The following is an 18,768-nucleotide window of genomic DNA, read 5'->3' on the forward strand; positions in this document are numbered from 1 at the left end:
CTAAGCCCGTGCTCCCAGAAGATTGCGCGGTCAGCCAAGGTGGCAATGCATGCAGCCGTGTAGCATACTATGATGTAATAAATTACTGATAATGTAATAACGCCTGAAAATGTAATAAACTAATGTAATAATTTAATTAATAATGAATAAAAAATTCCTGATTGATATCGTAATAACAGGGTGTGTTTCAACTTTAGAGGGATCACACTCCTCAGCCTCCCAGGTAAGGTCTACTCAGGGGTGCTGGAGAGGAGGGTCCGTCGGGAAGTCGAATCTCGGATTCAGGAGGAGCAGTATGGTGTTCGTCCCAGCCGTGGAACAGTGGACCAGCTCTGCACCCTCAGCATGGTCCTCGAGGATGCGTGGGAATTCGCCCAACCAGTCCGCATGTGCTTTGTGGACTTGGAGAAGGCGTTTGACCGTGTCCCTTGGGGAGTCCTGTGGGGGGTGCTTCGGGAGTACGGGGTACAGAGCCCCCTGATACGGGCTATTTGGTCCCTGCACGACCGATGTCAGAGTCTGGTCCGCATTGCCGGCAGTAGATCGAATTTGTTTCCTGTGAGGGTTGGACTCCGCCAAGGTTGCCCTTTGTCACCGATTCTGTTCATAACTTTTATGGACAGAATTTCTAGGCGTTGCCGAAGCTTTGATGGGGTCCGGTTTGGTGGCCTCAACATTGCATCTCTGCTTTTCGCAGATGATGTGGTGCTGTTGGCTTTGTCAAGCCGTTATCTCCAGCTCTCACTGGAGCGGTTTGCAGCCGAGTGTGAAGCGGTTGGGATGAAGATCAGCACCTCCAAATCCGAGACCATGTTCCTCAGTCGGAAATGGGTGGAGTACCCTCTCCGGGTCGGGGATGAGATCCTGCCCCAAGTGGAGGAGTTCAAGTATCTTGGGGTCTTGTTCACGAGTGAGGGTAGGTTAGAGCGAGAGATCGACAGGCGGATCGGTGCAGCGTCTGCAGTGATGCGGATGCTTTATCGGTCCGTTGTGATGGAGGAGGAGCTGAGCCGAAAGGCAAAGTTCTCGATTTACCGGTCGATCTACGTTCCTGCCCTCACCTATGGTCACGAGCTGTGGGTCGTGACCGAAAGAACAAGATCCCGGATACAAGCGGCCAAAATGAGTTTCCTCTGCAGGGTAGCCGGATTCTCCCTTAGAGATAGGGTGAGAAGCTCGGTCATCTGGGAGGGACTCAGCGTCGAGCGGCTACTCCTCCGCGTTGAGAGGAACCAGTTGAGGTGGCTTGGGCATCTGGTTCGGATGCCTCCTGGACGCCACCCTGGGGAGGTGTTCCGGGCATGTCCTACCGCGGGGAGGCCCCGGGGACGACCCAAGACACGCTGGAGAGACTACGTCTCTCGGCTGGCCTGGGAACGCCTTGGGATCCCGCCGGAGGAGCTGGCTGAAGTGGCTGGGGAGAGGGAAGTCTGGACTTCCCTGCTAAAGCTGCTGCCCCACGACCCGACCCCGGATAAGCCAAATTGAAGACGGAACGGAACAAAAAATTATCGCATTAATCATGTATTAACGCAGAATAATCACACTACCGATTTTGGCTGCAGATGATCCTTTAGCAAGTAAAGCAAAGCATTTAATAAATGTTTGCGTATGACATTCAGAATTTTTTTTCTGGTCAAAATATCGATGGGTCATTTTTTTCATTTTAAATTAAGCAAGTAATTAACTGATTATAAAAAAGAGGATGAGCGTGTGCAGTGGATCCATTTTTTTTGAAGACGTGCTCATAACAATAAATGTTGAAAAAATTAACACATAACAGGTGTTCTTTAAATTTGGTGGGCAAAAAGTTTTGATAAAAAAGCCTTTTTAATTAAGCGATTAATCGTGATTGATCAAAATCTTAAATTGTGATTATTCTGATTTCCAAATGTAATCGTTTGAATATATATATATATATATATATATATATTGCACGGGAGACCGGTACCAGTACTGTACCTCGATGTTTTGGCATCAAAAACGGCTCGGTATAAATTTGTTTTTATCAAAAAATTTATAAAAAATAAATATGAGACAGCCCTCCGACTCTGTTTTAAAGGTGGATACACATACACGCATGGCCGCCTGTCTACCGATATGCAGAAAACGCCTTAAGCGGCACGCCTCTTTCGCTGCGGGAGGGCTCAAGAAAGATGGCTTCACGCACTGAAGCGAGGAGTATAACACGCAAAGTGTCATAGCCCTGGCAAGCCAACCGACATGAAAAAGCAACAATCATTCCTGGCCCTGCAGTGGTGCAATGGACAGGCACACAGTAGGAAATCCCAGGTATACATAGAAAAAGCCCAGATGACTGACAGGGCGACAGGTTGTGACGCATTTTTTGACACTTCCCTTAAAAATATTTTTTTTTGTTCCCAGTTTGTAGTATTTGATTACGCATTCCACTAATTGGGAGCGTAATGGAGAAGAGCAGAGACATGCACGCACACTCTAGCAATGTTACATTGAGTCATGGGAGTGCCACTGTATTACCAATATTTAAAACGGATGACATCAAATGCAGTTAAATACAGTACTTCAAGAATATGCCATGCAATGTGAAAGCACACACAGTATATAAATAAATATATACAGTATTTACATAAATTAACATGTATACATCCTAATATTTTGAATTACCGGTAAAAATAAAAATAAATAATAATTTGGTGATGTTTTAGATTTTTGTCAAGGTACCGTTTCAGTAACAGTATCGAGGTATTCAAAGTCAAAATTTTGGTATCGAGAGGCCGACCATCCACCTCGCGGGGCCGCAGCCGCGGTCCACTCGCGCCCCACGTCCACTCAGCCTGATCCAGGCCGGGCCGCGGATGGCGTGGAGTAAGTTGCTGTATTTGCGCCCAAGGCGCCATGAATGGAGCGAACAACACAATACATGAATATGTGTATATGTTATTTTAGCGTGATGTGAAGGCTGCCACGTTACGTTTCAACTGGCTCCCGATTTAAGATGTGGCCTGTAGGGCAATACTCCAGTAGCTAATGTGTTTCGTGTCTGCAGATTCATCACAATCTACATTCATCACAAGCTTCTCTTTTTTTTAACCTGTAATGCACACTTGTTTTTCATTATTAAGAGAAAATGTCTTATTTTTTGGTTGCGTACTTTAAATTACTCTTTTTCCAAGCAAAAATATATTTAATCCAAGTACTTCAGTACTCAATAGAATTTTCAGTCAAGTATTCAAATACTAAAATACTCTAGAGTTGCAGCCCTATACTGTACTCCTTAAAAGTAAATTGTTGTACAACCACATATTTTGATAGGGACTTTTTTTTCTGGCCACTGGATTATTTGTTTCATTTTCTTCATCTATTTTTTTTAAAATTCATTTTATTGTGTGCTTTATGCAAAATGACTTTTATGAGCAAATTGAAAGAAAAATAATTACCATTAAAGACCAGCTGGTCGGCAACTGAAAAAGTTGGTAGCACGAATGCTGCTACCAGTGCAAAAGTTAGTGTAGAGTCCTGCACTATATTGTTCTATACACCTCTGATGTAGAATACTGTATTTAAACCATATTTCACTTTCTGCTGACTTCTAATGTAGCATATTTATACCACACTTAATAGTGTAGCGGGGCAAATTAAGATGATTCGTGACTTGAAGGAGAACCCAGCTCCATTCGCCTGCATCATCTTGTATGTCATACTTCCATTTCCTGGGGACCAGCATTGGCAATATCCCCTCATTTATACTGACTAGGCCAATATCCATATTTGCCGCAATGTTTCGGACTCCAAACAAAAATAGACTTTGCAGAATCATAACTTTAAGCATTTTCCACTTAACTCAGAATTGCACAAAGCATTTTTATTGTATTTTGTATATTTCTTGGATTTCTATAATGACTTCATGACCAACTTTTTTTACAGTATATTTTTAATGTTATTTGCCTATATTTTAATTCCTTTGTTACATTCAATATTGCACCAAAGGTGAAGGCTGCATTTGTGTTAGGGGGCATTTTGGGCAATGAAGGTGAACATTACATTTTTGTTGAACTTGGAGCTAACTTTAAAGGGATAACACCACGGTATTTTAAACCCTTCCACAGTTAACTTTAGGCATATAATGATAAAATCTTACCTTTGACCCCACGGCGATGTAATTTTTAATGAAATATTAGGCGTTTTGATGATTCTTTTTCTAACGCGGAAGTAAAATGCCCGGTTCAGTCATACCCCGCCTCTCCCCGTGTGGTTGCCGCGCCCCCGGCGAACCGGCTGCTGGATGGATCTCTGCGTTTGGCCACGCAAGCCATCAATTCTTCAATAAACATTTGAAACAAAACGGCTCCTTGTCACAATAAATCGTGGAGGTGGAGAGGAGGAAAGGGAAGGGAAGAAGAGACTGAGGGGAAAAAAGTCCAAAGTACCGAGTACTGCTTACACGGCGATCGCGATCGCGCCAACCACTACACTACTCTTTCAGTTAGGTTCACCAGCGCAAAGGTTTTACTTGTAGTTTACACAAGTGTCAGCCAGAACCCTTTGTGGGAATTTAAGACGACCAATTCTCATTGCACTTTGGCATTGCAAATGTGAATGATAATTGATTGCTTTCATTTGGAAGAATGTTTAATGTTAAAGCCTACTTTTGTCACTATCCCATGGAAGTCTCAGAGAAAGTGGCCGTGTGTTTGGAGGCGGTGCGGGAGTGGATCCGCTCCTAATGACGTCAAACAGTGGCAACAGTTCCTTTTCTCAGGTTGGGAGGGGCTGGTGCTTGGAGGGCAGAATGAACTTGAATTTCTCATAGAGGGGCAAATGGAGGAAAACACCACTTTGGTGTTGTTTTTGGTGAGGAATTAGCATTTTAATATGGCCAAAATTTCCCAAAAGTTGATGTTTCATGTTGCTGTCCCATTATTAGTGTTTTGCATTGTCATTTATGACCTTTCACTGTTGTTATATCTTCATTCTAATAATTTTTAAAAATTAAGTTTTAAGCAATTGACTCAGTAAGTTTGAAAAACGGTGTGTGTAAAACAACAACAACAGACAAGCATTTTGATGCAGACAGATTGCTTAATTTACTAGCGAGAAGCTCTTTGATGATACAAAAGTGGAAAAGTAGCGTTTCGGTAAACCGACAAATAAATACAAAGACACCACAAAAGTTTGATCTTGTCTCATTAAGTGATCATGATTATGAACGTCATTGTGACAGACGGCAGGATAGTAAGATGAGCGATTAGTGGCTGAAACGGTGTGCTTCCTTGATGCAAACATATTCGTCAATGTCTGAGCACAACGCAGTTTCCCAAAGTCCAGCTGTAAGAAAAAAAAAGTTGGACTATTACAGCATTTTATTGTTTTCAAACTTCAATAACTGATTTTTACTTACAATCCTGATCCATCACGACACAATCACCATTGTTGTTGTTGGGCTCATTTGCATTAAAGTTAAGAAAATCCTCAACTGTGCCATCAGTCCATATGAAGTCGCCATCCTGTAAGGCAAAGTGACATTTCAGTTAGTGACATGATGATAACAACGGCTTGAATTTGTATCTGCTGTTTGTTTGTTACAGTGTAATCCGTAAAAATTGTGTTTCAACATTATAATCATATAGTATTATTATAAAACTGAGACCATCATCTGATTCCCGAGAGTGGCACTGCTGCTGCTCACCGCTCCCTCGAAATGGGTCAAATGCGGAGAACTAATTACGCCCCACTTAGGTGGTTGTGACAATCAATGGTACTTTAAAATGTAGCATTATTGAAACTGGACTTCAAGGTAGGAGTGTGGAGCACAAGGTCATGTGATTGGAGTGTTAAATGTATTGCCTCTGAAAATGTGTGTGGATTAATTCACAAAGTTGAATTAAAACTTCCCTGTGCATACCTGACAAATGTAAAATTCAAAGTGGAGATAGATTAAGTGTTTTCCCCTCATGAAGGGCCTCATCTCCATGCCTCCCTTCCCTTACACTGGTGATAAGATTGCATCTGGATGGCACATTTTGTGTTATAGGCAGCCAAAATACTTCTGCTGAACACAAGACACAGGCTTCAATCAGAAAAATTGCAATGGTCAATGTTTTACCTCAAGTCTATCGTGGAGTCCAATCCAGGCATCATCATCATTATTATCACCCGCGAGAATCAGTTGTTGAACAACTGCATTTTCCAGGCCACATATTTTAATGTATTCTTATTTCACTCTCATATAGTACTCTCATTTGTTTTTTTTACATTCCATTTTTGATTGATTCCACCTTATTACAAAATTCACATTTCCCATCTTCTTGGTTATCAATAAGAAGCATCCAGGCACATTTCTCGTCTTGTACTCAGCATTTAAAGGGTGGTTCTGAGATTTTTAAGTTGTCCTAATTTAAATAAACTTCTGAGTTAAGGCAAAAATGTCTGTTCAGAATCAATATATTATTGAGTTAAGAAATTTTTATTTAGACCAACTTAGTTATCAATTGATTATAATATGTTCATGGAACAAAATTAACAAAAATGTAAACTTAGAAAGCCCTTGATGTTAAGCTTTATCTAACGCCATGAATCATTTCTTCTTTTTTTTGCGTGTACTAGATCAAGTTTAATAATTATTCTTTGTCAGTCACAGTCTGTTCCCAAATATGAGGAAGATAGGGCACATACAGTGACAAGCACAAGTACACTAATGAAGATAAATCAACTGGGTCAGTTGCATACCAAGAAAACAAGTATAATTGTCTTCACTGTTCAGGTTTGTCATGTGTGACATCAGTAAAAGTAAAAGTCCCAGAGGATCATCAAATAACTGTTGCTTATATTCACTTCCTGGTATAATTTATTGTGCTGAATCTTGAGGGTAAACACATCTGTGTCTGCACCATCTCTTTCAAAAATTACGTTGACCATAAAAGAGATTGCATACTATTATTTTTTCAAATATATATTTTACATTTTTAATGGGGAAGTCAACCAATTTTTTTTATTTTAAGTAATGCAGCCTCACGAGTCTAAACACAGTATTCTGATTAATAGTTAAAGCAACAAACTCCACTCATTTTTATATATCTCATGGGGCGGCCAATTGACATTTTTATTTTCTGTATGTGACCAAAAACATTTGAGACATAACATCCATGATAAATTATCAATAAACTTACTTGTCAAAGATCCCACCAAATGGCAAATAATCTTTAAATTCACACAAAATTCCTCAAAATGACCTCATTTAAACTAGAAAATACCACAAGGAGCAACAATAAAATAACCAATCGTTGGCTGAGGCCTCAGAAGATGAATTGTAAGCTGAATGGGATCTTCAAAGTTGAGGCTGATTTCATCTGGTGAGAGGTCAAACTTCCAAAACTTTGAAAGGGTTCAAATCTCGGATGATGACCTTACCTGCTATTGGAATTGACTTTCCACTTTTCTTCCTGAAAATTTGGCATCAATATGGTTGCTATGGACATTTGAAAGATGCAAGTACCAAAACTATGAACCCGTTTTTCTGATAGTTAGGGATTTCAACCTGGAAACATTAAAATTGCTGTAACTGTCAATTTTTTAAGTATGTCCACATACTGTATATAATTTTAAAGGGAATTTAGTGCAGAATTCAAATATGTGAATATCTCAATAATGATTTTGTATTTGGACACATGAGGACCCTTTTGCCAGAGCCGGTCAAATATCGTCCTCACAAATCCACCTGGTCTGTTTCCTTGTTTTTCAACAAGGCAACAACAACAGCTCTTTTGTCTCAGCTGTGTAATTGCTCAACAATGAGGAACACATTACATAGTTTGGTAAGGCATTTAATTGAGTGTCAATCAAAGTGAGAGCAAAAATGGTTGTGTCAACGTGTAATCTTTTTCCAACTTCTTTGCCAAGAATAGCAGCTGCTTTACCAAAACTCAAGCTGACTTGTGATAACAGCGCAATTCTAGAAAAGGCCCCAATGAGTTGTGACAAGTATTTATTTTTTATTTTTAAAGACATCATTAAATACACTGATGCGAGGATTGAAAGGTGACATCAAGGTAAGGTTTAACCAATGTAGGGGGACCAGGGACAGTTGCAGACCTGTCTCCAGACTTACAAAGTATGTCGACGTTGCACCGTACTTGATGTGGCAAAGTAAAGTCATTTGTGAAGATGCATTGTTTACTTGCTCCTTGGAGATACATCATCAAGCCGGCCACAACTTATTGGATTAATAGTGCACAATACTGTACAATACTGCTGGCACTATCTAATTTATTTTTCATTTTTGAATTTATTAATCTATTATTCAATCAATTGACTAATCTGATTTATTTTAATGTTGCATTAAAGTGTATTACAAAAGCATATCCCCCTGATAACTGTTTATTGACCAGTGGTTGGTGTTTATTTTGTACTTCATATTCATATAGTGATAAAAAAAAAAAAAAGAGGGAGGGATTGATGTAGTCCTTTGTTACGGGTTCAGTCATGGCTTTCCAAAGTAAAACCAGATGTTTGCAAATGTCTTATTTTGACTAAACACAGAAGATCATCAGTCTTCTTTCATGAAGGACTACAGAAATCAGTGGGCACTTGCTGTTGATATGCTGAAATCAGAGGATTTTTAGTTAGAGCATTCATCAATGTTACTATGTTTGCCCTTACAACATAATTCCAGTGCTTTATGGAAAATAATATTAGGGCTGAATGATTATGGAAAATAATCAAATTGCAATCACCTAAAAAAAGGAGGAAAAAAATGATATATATATATATATATATATATATATATATATATATATATATATATATATGCAATAATTTTTTTCAAGGTCCTTTTCGATGACTTTTTTTACCCAACAAAAAGTTAATTATAATAAACAATATCAGTTATAAATTACAGGATCTTAAGATAAAGGAAAATGAGGCCTTAATATCACACTATTTCTTCTTCACGTTATTTTAGTCAACTAAAATGGGATTAAAACTAAAATACAATCAGGTGACTAAATTATGACAAAAATTTTAATTTTAGTCAATAGACTATTACTAAAACTAAATTAGTTCTTTCCCTCTTCCCCTTCTCCCGTTCCGTTTCAATGAGCATTTAAATCGCAGCTTTCATGATTACGTAATCGCGTTTTGACAAATTGCGACAATATTGCAAATGTAATTAATCATTCAGCCCTAAATAATATACTGCTGATCAACTTCACTAATTTGCATTTACATCACTAAACTCTGCTCAGCATTTTTGTCTGTACAAGCACAAAGCTGACTCAAACAGAAAGTCATTTTGAAAGCTAATTCAAGTCAAACCAGCAAAGTCAATGTCATTCAAATGCTATCCTTAACTCACTTTCTATTTTTGAGTATTCCTAATCCTAATTCCTAAATTCGATACGTTTTCCGTCCCATTTGCTGTGTGCCGACTGGGCACGTTATCATGCTAGCCAGCTATGCAAACAAGCTGCCTGAAAGCAGGTGGCTACACAGTACATACCGGAGCAGGCCTTCCATAAACTCCATCTTTGTCTCAACACTGCTAAAACCAAGTCTATGTCATTCAGCCGTAAGCAAGTAGAGGGAGTCCTCATCCATAGCACTTTCTTTTTCGTTAATTTCCCAAAGTAATCACGCCATTTTAAAGTTATTTAAACTTGTGTTGTTGTTACTTCCAGCAGCGGACGTCCATCAGCAGGTCGGTTTGCCATCAGGTGCGTCAAATTTCCGTGTTTAAATTAGAATTAGCTCCGCTCTGCCGTCCGTCAGTAATAAATGTCCGTGCACAAAATATTGTTTTCGGCTCTTTTGGGACGCGCAAATATGTTTTTTTTTTTAATTACTGTACAAAGTATTTTGATGTAAATATCGACTTTAACGGGGAAATCCCACTTAAGTCGAAATTCAGGTTACATCGCCAGCCTGGGAACGGAATGCCGCCGTAACTTGAGGACTCCCTGTAATCTGTCATCCTACTATTACTTTGGAATTTGTTACTTCTTACAAATACTTCTAGGTATTTGGTTTGACTCATTCCTGTCATTTGCCACATACATCAGTAATCTGCTAGATAAGGTTAAAGACAGATTATCATTTCTTTTTTGCAATAAAGCCTCCTGCCACTCATACCACATAACCCAAACCCTATGCAAGCTAGTGGAGATGACTTTGCTGCCTATTCTTGCTCATGGAGATATTATTTACAGAATGGCACAAAACTTCACTCTTAAAAAACTGGACACCCTCTATCATTCAGCTATCCGATTTGTGACAAATACTCCATTTCAGACTCACCGTTGTGATCTTTAAAAATTTGTGGGCCAGCCACCTCTCCAAACACTGCGGCTTCATCACTGGTTTGTCTTTATCGATAAAACTTGTCTTGGCATGACACCATCTTAGCTGTCATCACTTCTTCATCTTGCTTTTTAAATTTGGGATTTTGGGCTACAATTACGTTTGAAGGGGCAATCAGGGCAGTTGGGGGTGAATTGCCCTCCCTTGCCCATGCCTAAATATGGGGCAGGCATAGAACACCCTACATTAGTGGTCCCCAACCACTGGGCCACGGACCGGTCCCGGCCGTCGGCCATTTTGGACCGGCCCGCGGCGGGCCGCACAGTTTAAAGAATAAAACAACTTACTGTACTTCCGGTTAATTGTAGTCGAGGCTTAAAAATATTTTATTTTGAAAAGTGACCGGATTCTCTCCGTTTACGACGGACTCTTGACGCATGCCAAGATGCTAATTATCTCAGTCACGTAGTGTAGTAAAAAACAGACATATTTGGAAAGTTTCTTTGTAACGGAGAAAAGGCCAAGTGATGAGCCAACACAGGAGCCTAAGAAGAAAAAGAAAGGTGCATGGACTTACAGCTACAGATGATTCCCACATATGATGGCCCACTTTGCGGTGGGCGGCTCTTAATTTAGCGTTATGATGAATGAGTTACTCATGGACCTTAGATTTGTTCTGTGCCTTATGTTGGCGTTGCTAATTTAGTTACGTATAAAATGTGGCTTCACATTTATTGTTATATCTACAAAATACTCTAGGTTTTTGTGTTGCTCGTATCATTCATAAGCATTACCATATTGACCTCACCATATTTTAGGCGTTGTTGTTACCCTTGTTATGGTGTTTGTGCTTGTCAGGGGGGTAGTGGTGGTTGCGGACCCAAACGCAGGGAAGCAGGGCAAGGGGGCAGAGGTGATTGACAAAAAAGGAATTTAATTATACAAAACAAACGCAAACTCCAAATGGCAATGAAACAAAACGTGGGGAGGACAACAAGGCAAAAAAAAAAAACGGGCAGCATGACGTGAGGGAAAACGACAATGAATTGACGCAAACAGAGGGGAGACAGGAGACTAAACACACACACGCTAATGACACAACAAGACACACCTGGGGCAAGATACAAGTGGCTGAGGGCACTGATTGGTTGACACGAAGAAGGGCAGGCTTACATTTAACAAGACCAAGGGTGACACACAAGGAAAAACAGAACCCAAACATGACAGTGCTACTAGTACAGGTGCATAAAAATACATAGTGGATTTGCGTTTGTTGTTGTAGCCTTTTATTAATCAGCCGCCGAACAGCCAAGTAGAGATGGGACAATGAAGCCTTGTGAAGCTTTTGAGGCTTTCGGCTGATTGATTTGGAAAAAGAGTCGAAGTTTCAAAGCCCCATAAGATAGAACGTACCGGTGACATCTGGTGGTCAGCTGGAGTCATAGCAGCTATAATCTTCAAAGTGATTCGCCTGATTGATTTATATTCCAACATAACACCAGTACATTCAGTCTTACATTTGTGTCTGTCTAATGATTATCAGGTACACATGGAAGTGTTGCAATATTTTGACACTGTACCAGTACTATGGTTCAATGTGATGTCCTGTTACTCATTCTATTTTTATAAACATGATTTGGATATGACACAAGTGCGCTGTGAAGCCAGATGACAAGTATTTCAACATCAGTCTTTGGGAGATGTGACTGAGGGTCTTGGAGATGCGCTTATAGCAACTCGGTGGAAAATACTTGGGTCAAGCCTGTATCTTCTACACACGATTTAAAAATAATGCATAATTGGAAACTTTGAATGCATCATTGTGGGAGTACTTTTGTTGGAAACATACCGAATAACTAACTTTTCCAGGTGAACATAAAGTGAAGCAAATATCTACATGAGGAAATTGTGCGCCTGACACCGCGGCAAAAGGTTTGAATCAGTTACGTAATTTCCGGTATCTCATTAGCGCGCATAAAGCCGCATACGTCATCAGCACGTGATCACGGAGGTTTCATCGAGGCTTTTGATACATTGTTTCGAGCAGTCTGTCTCACTCGGCTGACACATGCTCCAGAGTCTCAGTGTCAAACGTCCCATCTCTACAGCCAAGCATCCCGCCCACCCCCAACCCGCTGGGTTGCCAGTCCGCGAAAGTTGTGGACTTGTATGAACCGGTCCGTGGTGGAAAAAAAAATTGGGGACTACTGCCCTACAGAACAAACTCATACTCATTTCTCAGTTGACAGTGTATTTGTTCAAAAACAAGATTCAGGAAATTATGGTTGACACCTGTTTTTGTTAATATAAGCACAAGTGTCCTTCTCTTCCTTTGTTTTATATTTATGTTCTGCTTTGTTGTTTTATTTGTATGTTTCTGTATTGTGTTGTATGTGTTCCTCTTATTTAGTTTTTTTTAAATCCAGGTCTTGTTTGTAAATGAGGATTAGTTCAGAATTTTTTTTGCCTGGTTAAAAATTTTTAAACGGATGCATGTTTACAACAAAATACCATGCAATAGTTTGTTGATCTGTCTGGTTAAAATCTAGTTGCTGTTTTGTTGCAGGGCCTTGACTGACTTCAAGTGTGTCCACTGTCCACTGTTGCCGGGGTTTGTCAAGGCATGTACTGCTTGTGGATGTGTTTCAGCAGATTCTATTTGCTCTATGTCGAAGTTGACGAGACCTCCAAGCCAAAAAGACACAGCTTACATTTGACTAAAATATTTTTCTTTATTTTCTACCGTTAAATAATGAGCATATTTCTATTTTGTGAAAGTCATCTTGGCTCTCCTTGACTGTCGCACACATCAATAACTGGAATTGATGATTGATGGAAGTGCCCACCTCTGCCTGTTAGCGAGAGCCACCACATCGTGATAACTTACATTGATGTCCCTGCATTTGACAGTTTGTAACTAATGGTTGTATTTTTATAGTCAGGAACCCAGTTGCTGCCAACAGGATTGAGCAGATTCACCTCCAATGGGCACTAAGGGCTAATATTCGGATTCACTGCATGCCAGGGGACTAACTCTACAGGTGCTGACCCCCCCTGGCTGGGCGTGGGCGGGTCTGCCCCTCTGTTGGCTGCTGGGTGGCGGCTGCGTCTTGGTCGTTCCCTGGGTCTCGTGGGGGGTGCTGTGTTGCGGGGAGCTTTGGAATGTCTGCCGATGCCAATACCATACCAATAGCTATGTTTTTTTTCTCAACATGAAAAAGCTGTCCTGCCATTGGTTCTGAGCATTCAAGGGCCAATACGATATCTTGGCTCAGCATGCAGTAAACATGTCACACATCAGTGAATGTCGTGCACGAGCAAGACACAAGATGCTGCATCCAAAGTCCTCTATTAGCGTCGGAATTAATGGTATCGGCATGTTACTTGTTAGAACTCACCAATACCGATACCACTGTTTTAATGCAGTATCGGGGCCTCTGCCGATACCAGTATCAGTATGGGAACAACACTTGTGTAAAAAATATTGTCACATGGGCTCAAGAACACTTCAGAAAACCAAAGCTAGTTAACATAGGTTGTTGCTATGAGATATATTACAAAATAGAATAACTATAACATTGCATTAATTCTATTTTATTTTATGTACTTGGCGTGGATGGATGGTTTGAGTGAGAGGAGACTTTTAGATGCAGAATTTGACAAGGCTGACTCGCAAGTCAGGAGTTTCAATTGACACGTAATCGCCTTGCGACGGTTTCTGTGACGTCACCCAAACACGGCGCCGCAAAAATCAGAACAAGAGAAAAACTTGTGGCAGTTGCCGTTTTTTTCTGCTTTTGTTCTGTGCTTAAAATAAAATGGGTTAGGGTTGGGTTTGAAGATGACATCACCTGTGCTGAGGAAGTCGGTAACGCCAATCATGGCTCAGTTTGCTGACCAAACCTGGAAAACAGGTGAGCCATGATTGGTCGTTACCTACTTCCTCAGCACAGGTGATGTCATCTTCAATCAACAGCAAGTGGAAATTTTAGTTTTTAAAGTTAATAATTGCACAAGAAAAACTTTTTACTGCTAAAAATGACACAATGAGTCAAGTATCCCATTAAGTTAACTAACTGTAGTTCTGTTCATTCCTAACTTCAAAGTAAGATGCAACTAGACGGTAAGATTTATCACTGACATTCCAATGAGTTATATAAAACTTTCACAATGTAGTCAAGAAGCTTAACAGCCTGGGAACATAATAGGGGGTGATTTCTTACCGTTTAATATTAGGAAGTCTGAAGGATTCACGTAGCGTGATATTTTTGTTTTCTGCAGGGTTCGTACAGAAGAAAGACCAAAGTGTTTTGCGTGTACACAATGCATGGAAGTTTGACACCTGCATTTAATGAACTTTTATTCCAAGCTACATGCAGCAGTGTCAGAGGAAGTTCTTCCATGGTCAACCTCAGCAACTGCTCAGCGGCACCCACGCAGAGTTGTTGGAAGAGACTACGCTTTTCTAAGAAAATACACATCCACAAAGAAATTAAAAGTCGACCGTGCAAAGCAGAAGCCATAAATAAACAACTCTCTCAAATGCTGCCGGCTTCTCTGGGCCCGAGCTAGTCTGAGATTGTAACAATCCGCAGCGTGGCACCTCTTTGTTTTAGTGGTTATGTTCTTTTTCATTTTTGGCTGTGAATGTTTTTGACACCGGAGAGGCACGGCTATTGTAACGCGCTGGTGGCGCCTAGCCCACTGTTTTTTGTTGTGTTTCTTTTTAATAAAAGTGAACCTGTGAACTTCCAGTTGCTCTCACGTTTTTGCTCTCCCGTTTTTGCTTTCCCACTGCGCCGTCCATGGCCGATCAGCCACCGTACATTACAAGATGGACTGCCAAGTGAAAAAGTGTGCTGTGGTCTGACAAATCCACATTTCAGGAGTCATGTTTCATGTACAGCACTTAGTAACAGTTGAGGTTGTTGTTAAAGAGCTATAGAAATATAGTTGAGTTGAGTTTATTGTCTTCACCCTTAGCCAGACGGTAATTAGCCACAACAGACCAACTAGTTATTTGCAGAGCGTCAGGTTGTTTTCTCACAATTACGCGCAGAGACAAAAGGATGTACACTCCCTGATGCAATGAAGACAGAATGTATGTTTGGTTAGTATCCAACAAATCCAGTTTAGTTGTCAGTTGTGCTCTGTTGCCAGTGTTTATTTCAACAGTTTGGTTTATTTAGTTGGTAGCTGTAGTCCTCTACAATGTATTTAAATTATTTTAGTCCTCTAAATTGTTGTCGTCTTAGCTGGCTGAATTTTCAGAGACTTTTAGTTAAGAAGTTGCTGTTGGATAGATGATGCTGAAAACACTTTGGCACTATTTGTTATAAATGTGCTCTCTCAGTGTTAACAGTAGGCAGGAAACAAAAACCTCATTTATTGTGTACATGTGCTATCAGTATCACCTTTGCACCCAATCTAACACATTTGCTTCTCTTATTAGCAAATCCAAAATTTCCTCATCATTAAAGTGGTTATCAAAAAAAAAAAAAAATCAAGCTCTATACCTTATTATCACTGCCTGTTTCAGCTGTGTTCTTTTAACCATGAACAAAATACAATTTTTAAGCTAGCACACAGACACAACATTAATAATATGAATAGAGTGAGAAAAAATACAAACAAATAACAAAACAGTCAACAACAACAATAATTATTAGTAATAGTTTTCACCCAATCCAAACCATAGGGCTTTAAGTATTCCGGCACCATGCCGGATCTCCGGCTTTTGGCTATGATTTATAGAGAAAAAAAACTCGCCATAGTTTTTCTCCGCCAAAGGTAACTGTATAGCGTTACCGCTCTTTCCGAGTGGTCTTGGATGCAACATTCAAGCCATCGGTAGTTTCACCGAATGAGATCAGAAAAAAATGGAAAGTAATTCATATAGCCAGGGGAAGACGTCCTAATTGACAACGGTCTTCAAAAAAAATTGCGCTGGGTACGGATCGAAGAAATTGTTGGACTGGAGACGGCAAGCCTTTTGTTGCACTGGTACCAGAAACTAAACTCTTTGTTAAACAAAATTCCTCATATAATAACGGTGTTTCAAATATGGGGAGAATAATTAGTTAGACTAGCCCGTTTATGAAAAAAAAAAGTAGTCACCTAACGTATTTCCAACACTGATAATAAATCAAGACTGCAATCTCCCGGTGGCTTCTTTTGTTCGACCATCGGGCCGAAAGCTTGGCGACATGCAACGCGAGTTGTCCACGGAGGTGACTCTGACCGAGGGAGAAATCACCCCTGCGTCCCCCGACCACGGTCAGAATATCGAGCATTAAAAGATAACACTGTTCCCATAAAAAGGGCAAAACTGAAGTCGCACAAGCGCCGCAGGAGGACGTGGATCAATATAATATACAGCAGCGTTAATATTGGAGTAGTGGAAAAACCTAAGAGGATGAAATTCTTCTTGCTATAAAGGTAAGACTTTGTCACGAAAATGCGATAGGGTCTATTTATGATAAGCAATGCACAATAAAACTACCACTAACTAACGTCTCGGCACTTTGGGCACGTGCACATTGCTGGCTTCCATTCCACTTTTCGCCAGAGGGGTCACACTTCTGAAAAAACTCTATCTTGCGACATGGACCTTTGAAATGGCTTACCTTTTCAAATGTCACAAATGAAAAGCCACGATAAAGTGAATCCGCAATAACTGAAACGCGAAGTAGCTAGGAAACACTGTAGTGTATAAGCGTCTGATCCACTCCACCTCCGCTCCCCACAAAAAAGTTCAGGCTCAGGATTTTTTTATTTTTATTTTTTTACTCTAAGCCCTGAAACCATCTTCTTTACTTCAGATATAATGCATGATTGGAAAAGGTGACCCAAAAGATTGAAAAATTCAAAGCCAAAACGGTTAGAGGTGGTCCATAATTAATTAAAGTACTACCATAAATTAAAAACTTGAACATATTGGGGAGGCATATACATGCCTCAGGTGTCAAGAGGGGGGGTCCCTCAACCTGACAGTTGTGGATTTGATCTTCAACCCTTGTGCCAATGTTGAAGCATCTTTGCTCAAGATACAGAACACTAATTTGCTCCCAGTGGACCTGGCAATGCCTTGCATGCTAGCAGCCTCCCATCGATGTATGAATGTGCGCGTGACTGGGTGAATGTGAGGCGTAGTAAAATGCTTTGGGTGCCATATGGTTTAAATGAAACGCTATGTAAGTGCACTTCCTTTACCATACTGTTTTGTGATACAATAATAGAATAATACAATAATAGAAATACTGTAACAATGAAGAGAGGTCATTTATTTATTTGAATGAGAAAACTTTAAATTCCAATCAGATGGAGCTTCTTAACTACATGACCTGCAACCAAATTCTAGGAATGCAAAAAGAAGGGTAATGTAAATATTGGTGGTGGTATCAGCTTGGAACCAGATGATCCTCACAAGCTGGCCCTTATTTATTTCATTTTGTTGTATTTGACACGCAAAGAGGCAACTAACACCACGCCTGTCTAAACTATGTTAATTACGCAACAATGAGAAACTAATTACATTGTCTGGCAAGGTATCTAATTGGTTGACCAATCAAGAGAGCAAAGTTAATTAATATTATTATTGTGTCAATCTACAATGTTCCATCACCAACTCTTTTGCTGCCAATCAAACTTTAGTTGTCATAACAGTGAAATACAAGAAAAAGCTGCAAAACGTCTTTACCAGTAGTTTATCCATCAATTGACGTTCCAAACTGCTTATCCTCACTAGGGTCGCGGATGGTGCCGGAGCCCAGCTGTCTTCAGGCGGTGGGCAGGGTACACCCCGAACTGGTTGTCAACCAATCACAGGGACAGTCACAACAGGGCCGGTTGTAAGCAGGTTTATCTGAGGGGGCAGTCAGAAATATGAAGGGGGCATCATATGTACACATGCGTCAGAACTTTTCTCTCTCTCTGTGCTTATAGTAACACTGTGTTTTTTTGTTGTTGATGGAATTGGCGTGTTAGCTATGTGTCCAGCCACAACGTAGAGAAGTGGCCTGGCCACAATAAGGTGGCAATCCCTTAAGGGGGTAAACTTAAAAATAAAATATTGTTCATCCGGATTTTATCAACCAACAACAATGCATATATCTTAACTAGATGGCCTAATTCTCAAACAAACGTTAACCTCAAGTAAGACTTCACACACTATAATAAATATTTACAAAACTGAAAGGTAGTCTTATGGCTAATAACAAAAAATACTCCTTAAACTAATTTATAAAACACAACAGATACACACATTTTATGTTTTATTTCATTTGTTCAGCTTTTTACTTTTTTTACAGTTTAACAGTTCGGCTTTTTATTTTATTTTATTTTTTTACAGTTTAACAGTTATAAAATATCCTTTCGCTCCACTCCTCTTTCATTTCTCCCACTCCTCTCCACTCCACCCTACAACAACAGTCTCCTATTTCCCTTCGCAAAAACTCATCCATGTCAGACAGTCTTACAGGAACACACACACACAGA

This window comes from Vanacampus margaritifer, chromosome 6 (genome assembly GCF_051991255.1).
Source record: "Vanacampus margaritifer isolate UIUO_Vmar chromosome 6, RoL_Vmar_1.0, whole genome shotgun sequence".
NCBI classification, from domain to species: domain Eukaryota; kingdom Metazoa; phylum Chordata; class Actinopteri; order Syngnathiformes; family Syngnathidae; genus Vanacampus; species Vanacampus margaritifer.